Raw genomic sequence first — 10,582 nt, 5'->3', positions numbered from 1 at the left:
CGTGTGATAGCTATTATTATATGAGAACTCGATCAATGGAAGATGAGTGTGCCATTCATTTCTGAAATCTATCACACATGCTTTAAGCATATCCTAAAGAATCTGGATTATCCTTTCGCTTTGACCATCGGTCTGAGGATGGTAGGCTGTACTCATATCCAGGTGAGCACCAAGGGATTTTTGCAAACTTTTCCATAATCGGTAGGTAAATCTGCTACCTCTATCATAGATAATAGATAAAGGTACCCCATGCAATTTGAGAATCTCTCTAAGGTACATCCTGGTTAGCATCTCCATCTTATTCGTCTCTTTTATTGGTATGAAGTGGACAGACTTGGTTAATTTATCGTCAACTACCCATATAGTGTCGTAATCAGTAGCAGTCTTGGGAAATTTGGTCACAAAATCCATTGCGATCTACTTTCACTTCCACTCGGGTATCTCTGGTTGTTGCAATAATCCTGAGGGTCGTTGATGTTCTGACTTGACCTTGGAACATGTTAGGCTTTTACTTACGTAGGTCGCAATCTCAACCTTCATGTTTAACTACCAATAAAGAGCTTTTAAGTCCAGATACATCTTGTCTGCTTCAGGATATATGGAATATCTAGTCCTATGGGCCTCATCTAAAACTATTCCCTTAATATCTCCAAACTTCAGAACCCATATTTGGTTCCTAAAGTATCTCGTTCCGTCATCCTTAATCTTTAGTTGATTTTCCATTCCCCTAATACATTCTTCAATGTTTTCTTCCGTTAAAGCCTCGGGCTAGGCACTTCTAATCTGCGAGGTTAGGCTAGACTACATAGTCGTTGTACGTGCTTTGACTCTACAAGGTTTAACTCGTTCTTTACGGCTTAAGGCGTGAGCTACGACGTTAGCCTTTCCTGGATGATAACGAATCTCACAATCATAGTCATTCAACAACTCTAACCATCTCCTTTGTCTCATGTTGAGCTCTTTCTGATCGAAGATGTGCTGTAGAATCTTGTGATCCATATAGACTATACACTTTGTTCCGTAAAGATAATGACGCCAGATCTCCAGGGAAAAGACTATAGCTCTTAACTCTAATTCATGGGTGGTATAGTTGTTCTCATGCACCTTGAGTTTTCGTGAGGCGTAGACTAAGAATTTCTCTCTTTGAATCAATACGCATCCCAGACCCTTATGTGAAGCATCATATTATACTACGGAATCATCAGTACCCCCTGGAAGGGATAATATTGGTGCACTGCACAACATTTCCTTTAGCTTTTGGAAAGTTGCGTCTTGTTTGTCTCCCCAAACAAATTTTATGTCCTTTTGGGTCAATGTTCTCAGGGGTTTGGCTATACACGAGAAATTCTCTATGAATCTACAGTAATAACCAGCTAGTCCTAAGAATTGACGAACCTCTGAAGTGTGTTAGAAACGATGATCTAATCAATGGATTATGTAAAAACAATAAAAGACACACATATCTAAATATAATCTATTTGGCTCAAATTCACGTCTGAAAAAGTACAAAGTGTGAGAGTAGAAATGGTGATGAAAGTGTTCGAACGCTACTCAGACCTAAGTACTTACACTATTTATAGGGTACATCAGACGTACAAAAAATACAAGGACTATACATGACATATCAAAACTCTAATTTCCTTGTAAATAGATTACATATCAAAAGTGCTCAACTTTCGATACTTACATATACCTACTTCCGATCCTACAATCTCCCCTTTAGTGATAATAGTCGAAACTTGAAGCTATCATATTCAATGTCTGCAAAAGCTCCCTGTGAATCTCCATATACTACATAATGATCTTTCTAATCTCTGCTTTGTCTTCATTATCATTCTTTTTGTAGTTGTTGATGCAAACTAAGAGATTCGTGAAATGAGAGTTCGTGTACCTCTCAGGATCAGTAACTTGGAGCAAGAACTTGGTCAGCTTACCTTTCTTATTCTTTCCCTGTAATATCACACCAAATGGTTGATGAATGATCTCACCCTCATCAAATTTAACAATGTTCATTCTTCCTTGCAACAATGATTGTGGCAATTTTGAAGTTTTGTTGATAGATAAGGCAAGATCTATATCAGTGATAGCCAAATATTCGTAATAGCTATCCAAAAATTCCTTAATGTGACCAAATTCAAGAACAAATGCATCTATGTTCCCTTATGTTACTTTCGATATATCAACATTGCTTAAATTCTTCAACACCGTGATGAGATCATTGAAGTTCATTAATGGAAAGTCTACAATTGTAAACTCGAACACCACGTTTTTTCCCTCACGACAACATAACAAAAATTTTGCAACAGTCCTTCGAACAATGTATCATGCATATTTGTCATCACTTTCACAATCTTCACCAAAGACCATACATCTTTCTCATTCTTTCCCATGACCGCATGGAAGCGAATCTTCAATCTCCTGTATTCGTCTTTATCATTGAATTTTTAGCTATTTTGAACTGTGAGGATGTGAATAGCATATGATTGATTTGGAAATCGAGTTGATTAAAATTTGAATTCTCAGTATCATAGCTCTTCTTTGGCTTTTTCAAAAATTCGTCATTTTTACCAAGAACAACAATTTCGATTGTTTCATAGCACTAATGCTTATTGGGATCACCCTTGTTCAAGCCTGTTGGATCATTTGTTCTTTGTCTCAAAATGGTATTGATTTGTGTTTGTTTCTCCAACTCTATAGCTTGCAGTCTTTTCTTCTCTTCGACTGATTGTTCAAGTTGAATTGTTTTACCTTTGTCTTTGGCATCAACATTTGAGGTTGATTTGACAAAGTTTTAACTTGATCCTCCTGCTCCTTCATTAATTGAGACACCTTTTGTTTGAGCTTTTGACTGAGTGAAAATCCGTGTTGAAGAAATTGTTGTTGAAGATGAGATGATAGGCTTCATTGAGATGGTTGTTAGAATTTGAGTAGATATAACTTTCCCCACAACAAGTCTTGTGTCTTAACCAGAAACTTTAGACGAACCAACTCCTCTATCTTCCCTTTGCAAAACGTGCATGGTACACGGAGCATTAGTTGGGAGTCTAAGAACCAAAATCCTGATCAGATCCAACTCCGCCTTAATACTGGACTCGATGTATGAAACCATCTTAGAAATAGATTCTTGAGAAATTGAAGATTAGTCGAAAGATCAAATTTCAATAACATCTCTTTAATACCAGACAAGAATTCTTCAACTTTTTCAAAAACTTTGTCATCCTTCTCTATTTTGACTCGAAAATCATTCGAGTAATCTTTGTTGAAGGCTGTTATATCTTCTATCAACCTTGTAGTTGCATTTGCTACAACATCCACCTTTTTGTTTAACAAAGAGTAATTATCATCAAATTTCTTCACCTCTGTATCCATCAACATTCGAATTTACTTCAACTGGTTCTCTAGAAAAACTTTCTTTTCTGCAAGTTGTTTCTCAAAAAGTTCATGACGTACTTTCGCTACGTCCTACCACTTGGAAATATCATTATTGAAAGTACAAGATTGAGTGACTACTCGATCATCATCGTGATTATCAACATCTTCAATTAAAGTCTTCAATCGAGACTCTTGTGCTTTCTGGAGATATTCAACTTCAACCCCACTGACCAAGTTCTTACTTCCAGTATCAACTAAAACTTGAAGAATTTAATTCATTTTGGAGTTGAGAATCTTGAATTGCTTACCTGACATAATTAAATCATCAGGTATATCTTCTTCTTCATGATTGAACTGTAGCTCAGCAAAAGAAACCATCACATCATCATCAACTTCGTCTTCATGAATCATTTTCTCAGCTTCAGTTGATTGTGATGAGAAAAGAGTTGCGATTGATTATTGCATAACCCCATCAAAGGTTGGTGAAACTACTGTAACAGGAATGGATGTAGTAACAGATTTGGAATTGGTGATATTGATGGTGGTAGAACTGTAAATGTTTCGAACGTTGTGGTTGTTTCGACTGTATTCATGCCTTTATCCATATTGATATTTGTGTCCTTATCAGATAAGTTCATAGTGATGTCTGGAGTTTTGACCTCCTTCATAACGGACTCGGTATTCAAAACACCGGATGGTATGACTTTCGCCTTCTTGAGGATGATTGTGGCCTGTTGTACATCAAAATCGATGTTTGCATCCGTATTAGATACGTTTTCATTGACATCAGAAATCTGTGTCTCCACGAAAGTCGATTTTACAGGGGTATCCTTTTGTGACATCCCGAAATTTAGGGCAAAAAAATTATAACCGACCATTTAACCGCGAATCTCGTTGTAAATTGACTTATTAAGTTTTAGTGTATCTTAAGTAAAATAAATAAGTTCATTTTAACTATTATATGATATATGATGATATCGTACTTTCAAAAGTACAACAAATCAAACCGCACAAACTGTAACCTTAGGAATACGTCTGAAAAACTGAAAATTCATAAAAAGTCATTTTAAACGAAGCAATTATTCTAGTCTCATAGTACGTGTTTTCCTGTTTCAGAAAATATAAAGAAAGTCCAAAACGGAGTTCGTATGCAAAAGATACGACAGTTTTAAGAAAACAAGCGGTAACACGCTGTTTTTTCTTTAACCGCGTAAAGCCGAATCGATCTGTTGAGATACTTACGCTTTGCCGATGGGATTTCCGAGAGTGTTTTCGAACTCAGACTATAGTCTATTATCTAATTTCACACTCGAAATATTTTGGACAAAAATATTTACAAAAATCGCGAAAACGGACACTATGAGCCGTTTAGACGCGAAACTTCAAACGCAATTTCTCGGAGATCCGTAACTCCAAAAATTAATCCGTTTGATGTTCCGGAATCCTTGAATTAAATCTATCTATCGGTACTTTCGACAAAAATTATCGAGGCACGGATCCCAACTCACTCGGTTTTGTGTGTTTTGGACATATAATAGAGGAATAACCCCATGTAGGGCCCACATGGGATGATAGACTTCAAAAATCAGATTTATCTTACCATGCTAAGGGGGATTTCTTCCCCTTCTCTTCCCCTTCTTTGTGTACAAATCCTTCTTTGTGTACAAGTTTCACTAAACTAGTACATTGCTAGGTTGGAAGTATGGCCACAAAGGTTGTGTGTGACCCTCTCCTACTATAAATAGGAGGCTTGGGTTCCTCCTTCAACACACCAATCTCCAGCTCTCTTATCTATTCTCTAAAGAGCACTATCTCTCTCTAGAACACCCTCCACCTCTCACTTACACCAAGAAACCACCATAACCCACCACCTAAAACCGCCCTTATACCTCCCTGTTTTGATAAAAAAAACGTCACCCAAACACCACCTCACATCTCCCCTCTCTCCCTCTCATCGGTTTCTGCCCAAAAAAAAGAAGGAAGAGGTGGCAGCCACCTTGCTGCCACCACATTGCACCACCCTTAATCCACCTTCAAAACTTCACCACTTGCTGTTGTAACTCGAAGAAGGACTCCTCCATCATCCCCCCACACCCCCTGCCTTTGTCTTCATCGGAAACCCACGAAAAAACCGGCAACAGGAGGCTGCCGGCCACCTTCTATCACCACCGAGGAAACCAGCCACCGCCGCTGCTGTTGTTGTTCACCGCCATCACTCTTCTTCCACCGTGAGTTCCATGAGCACCATTTTTTTTTTGTGTTCCAAACGATCGATCATAAGCATTCGCAAGGTAGTATTTTTTTTTGTTCTTCGTTTATACCTGAGACGATCAGGAGGCGATTGCCTCTTGTTATGAAGACAATGAAAGCAAACTGTATTAAAAAATAAGTATAATCAGCCCCTCAAATTCGGATTTTTACGGTTTTAGCCCTTCCATCTCAAATTGTTTTCAAAACTAATCTAAACCTTTCAAACTTCATTTCTAAAATAAATCTCAGCCCCCTCCTTGAGAAAGTCTTTACAAATTTAGTCCTAAGTCATCAAATCTTATATTCAAATGTTCAAAACTAACCCCCACTCGAAAATATCTTTCAAAACAGATCTAAAGACACCAAACACTCATTTTATTTATTAAAATTTCACCCCTCCTTGTGATTTATTTGCAAAATAAATCCATGATTTAACCTTATAATTTCAATAAAACATTTTTAGTCCTTATTTGGAAATAATTAAACAAATTCAGTCCATTTAATTTATATTTGGACCTTATACTTTGGTTAAATTACCAAATAACCCTTCACATATTAATTTCATTTTAATTCAAATAAAATTTGGATTTATTTACAAAATTTGGAAAGTATTAAATTAAATTTTTGGATAAACTTTATTTAAACAAATGATTATTTTAATAAATTTTGAAATAATAAAACTTGAAAGAATTGATAAGTCGTTATACTTAGTCAAAATACCCAATCACTTCAACATATTAATTTATGATATTATTTCCTTAGGAAACTAAATTATTTCGGAATACCGCGTTCACGGCAATACAACCCGACCTTCCCGCATCCATTCCCGAACTAATCGACAATCGCTCGTTAAGGTGAGTGTTACGACCCAAATTTTATATATTTTCAGGGGGGAATACATGTACTACTTGTAATATATATTTTTTGTTTAAACAAACAACATCACAATTTTTATGCAATATAAATCACACAAAAATATTATTTACTACTCTACTAATTACGGTACGAGGAATCTGGTTTGAAGGGCCGCATGGGTTGTTGGATTTCAGAACAGCTTAATTGCCAAAATAATCTTGCCCTCGGTGTTTCATGTCTGGCCATCGTCTGCACATGGTAGTACGTGTACTAGGTAATATTTATCATACAAAATACACATAAAATATCATTGTTTTGTGTAAATAATGTACCAGTTTTAGAAATAATCGTTTAAACGCTTACACGTTAAGTATACAAAATCGTTTTAGACATCAATATTTACATATGTTATGTTGTTAAGATAATACTAATAAAAATAACATATATATTCCGACTACAATTGTGCTATGACTGTATAGACGGTTATCAAACTTGGTAGTTCCAATATATCTCACACATACACTGAAATATATAGGTATATATTTATTTATACGAGTTGCAGAACTCGTATCTTAGGCTCATTTATGTGTTTGTACTCTAAGTTTTATCAATTGTTTAAACAAGTATCGTACGTTCTTACACTTACGCTTATCAAATATACTTGTCATCCATCCATTTATCCGAATATGCGGTCGTTAAATACAACCTTGGCAGATGACTCTATCCATCTATTGGTACTATTCCCCGTTACTATAAACTTGACTAGATGTTTATTACCTAGAAACCATAGTTTATATGTCTATACGTACAAATTCGTTACTATAAACTGGAGTACATTTTTATTATCTAGTAACCATGGTTTATATTTCTATCTTTATCAAACATTCTTCCAAACACATCTTTCTTACAAAGGCAATACTTTTTAGACTTTTTAAAAGTATTATACTGTGGTTAAGCAGAAAATCTGTGACACTCACCAACCTTTGTGTTGACCCTCAAACTTACATGTATTCTCAGGAGATCAATAGACAAGCTTTCAGACAAAAGATTAGTCGTGGATTACAGACGACTTGGCTATCTAGTTTTTGGTTATCTGCCTACTTGTTTAAGGCAACTACTATCTATTATCACTTGTAATAACCTTGTATTCAAACCTTATGATGAAATATATATGTTGTTTTGTTTATCATTGTACTTGTGTTATATATTTAGTTTATCTGTGATCCATGAACTTAGTCGCACTTCCGGCATGTTCCGCCTTGGCTAGGGGTGTGACAGAATGGTATCAGAGCTAAATTGGATATAGAGAACTCTTATCCTCGAAAAAGGAATACAACTATAGCAAACTAGCTTCTAATAAAAGTATTATTAATAATAACACTACTTCTCGACTACTCACGGTACGGAGAATCTGGTTTGAAGGGCCGCATAAAGTTGTTGGATTTCAGAAGTGCTTAAATGCCAAAATGGTCCTGCCCTCCGGTGCTTCATGTTTGGCCCCTGTCTGTCCTCGGTTGTCCAGGAAGTACAAAACAAAAATTAATAATACTACAAACCCCACCAACCATAATATATAAGAGTTTATATATACTCTGACCCGCGATGAGAACACTTAATAAAATTTTAACATCTCTTCAACTAAAACTACCTACTCAACCCTTTAGGTCAGACGCCTCAATTAAAGGTTAGTACCGTTCATAAGTCATACCATAAATAAATCTGGAATGCACACCTATGTTGTTTATGGTCGGGCCGGTGCACTACCAACCTTGAGCAAGGAGTTTGACAGACTATAACGGTTGAGAGTTTTAAAAATTGAAGAATGTTCTCCAGATTCGCTACAACAACCTAGTACCTTAGAATCCATATATACATTTTAAAACACTTAATTAGCAATTAAGGTCCCCTTTCCATCATTTGAAAATCTAGAGGATTTCTGAACCAATCACCTTTTTCTTATCATTTGGAAATCTAGAGGATTTCTGAACCAATCACCTTCTCCTTATCATTTAGAAATGTAGAGGATTTCTGAACCAATCACCTTCCCCCTGTCAGTTGGAAATCTTTAGGATTCTCGAATCAATCACCCTATCGTTTAGAAATCTGTAGGATTTTATGAACAAATTATACACTATCATAAAATGCAACTTATACATACTTGTTTAGGACTTCATAGTGTTAACACAACTTAACATGTCTGTTTTGAACATATTAGGACGATGGCCCCACGAAAAGAACCACAAGTTCGTCCACCGCCAACTCCCCGAGGCAACCAGAGGAAAGCCCCACCAATAACTCAAACATCAGTGGAAACTCCAGACCAGGAAGGAGACCCAGAAGTAACAAATGTAAACCCAACGTTCCAAATAGATTCTACTATGATGCTGAACATGCTCGCACAAGGAATTGCTACAGCCTTGGCAGCATACGAAGCAGCCCGAAATGGAAACACTGGGAATAGTGGAAGTGACACTCCCACAACTCACCAAAACAACCCCAGACACTAATCCTATAAGGATTTCATGGGCTGCAAGTGTCGATCCTTCTACGACACTAAAGGAGCTGTTGGTCTATCCCGTTGGATAAAAAAGACTGAGACAGTCTTTCACATCAATACTTGCCCCGATGACTGTCGGGTTAAGTATGCCATATGCATGTTAATGGGCTTCGCCTTAACTTGGTGGAATAACCATGCAAAGTCCATGGGAATCGTTGAAGCTTATGCCGTGGGTTGGGAATCCTTGAAGCAGATAATGATCAAGGAGTAATGTCCCTGACAGGAGATACAGGCTCTAGAGCAGGAGCTTTGGAACCTTGTCATGAAAGGATCATAAGTAGCTGCCTATACCTCTCGATTCGATGACCTTGCAAACCTTTTCCCGAGAATGGTGACCCCGAAAGACAAAAAGATCGAAAGGTACATCTGGGGACTAGCTTCACCTGTTCAAGGTCTGGTTACTGCATCCGGACCATCCACGTTCGATAGTCCTAAGCAATTAGCCTATCAATTGACTGAGCAATGTATCCGTCAGGGTACCATGGCCCCACCAATAGAGAAGAAACATACTGAAAATACCAAAAGGAAGTTTCATGGGAAATCAAAGGACTCCAAGCATCACAAGGCTGAACCAGAACCGTTGGCTGTCTATGCTGCAATTACCAATACTCCCACCCCAGCTAAGTCCTACACTGGAACTTTACCTCATTGTATAGAGTGCAATTTCCACCATGTCGGGAATTACAGAGAGGTAATCTACAACAAGTGTAACACGAGAGGTCACATCTTGAGGTACTGTAGAAGAACCCCAACCACTACGGTAGGGGGAAGTCGTAACTGTTTTGAGTGCAATCAGCCAGAGCATTTTAGGAAGGACTGCCCCCAACTAAAGAATCAGGGTGGCAATGGAAGGGCACTGATGATCATTGCAGGAGAGGCTCTCCCAGAACCACCTATGGTTATTGGTACGTTTCATATCACCAATGTTTAGGCTTCAATATTTATTAATACCGGTGCCAATAAAAGCTTTATCGACCATAGGTTTCGAAACACGACAAAACATAAAATTCCGCAAACTTAATAAAACCGACGCAGTAGATACGGCAAAAGCACTCGCTAGTTGCCTTCTCACCCTAATTAATCACGTCATTCATATAGAAACTAAGGACCCTTGTTGGTAATCTATGCTTGCTAAGTGTATACGTTAGGATTATATATAATTAAGATTCTATAGAATTAGGAATTGTGATTCCGCTTTATTTCATGTTCCTTGTTTGGTTGTGGGCTTAAGGTAGAATCACTTATTCGATCGTCTATTCAATCTTGATTATATACGACTTGTATGCACAAGACGATTCCAGGCAGGGATCACGTGCCACGAAAATACATTACTATTTATCGAAGCCCTTGTACTACCAGTACCAACTTAATTTCGGGACGAAATTTCCTTTAACGGGGAGGTAATGTGACATCCTGGAATTTAGGGAAAAAAATTTATAACCGACCATTTAACCGCGAATCTCGTTGTAACTTGACTTATTAAGTTTTAGTGTATATTAAGTAAAATAAATAAGTTCATTTTAACTATTATATGATACCTGATGATAT

Source organism: Lactuca virosa, chromosome 3 (genome assembly GCF_052849685.1).
Source record: "Lactuca virosa cultivar CGN04683 chromosome 3, Lactuca_virosa_CGN04683_v6, whole genome shotgun sequence".
In the NCBI taxonomy this organism is placed as follows: domain Eukaryota; kingdom Viridiplantae; phylum Streptophyta; class Magnoliopsida; order Asterales; family Asteraceae; genus Lactuca; species Lactuca virosa.
The sequence above is the reverse complement of the archived record's forward strand: the minus strand, read 5'-3'. Positions refer to the sequence as shown.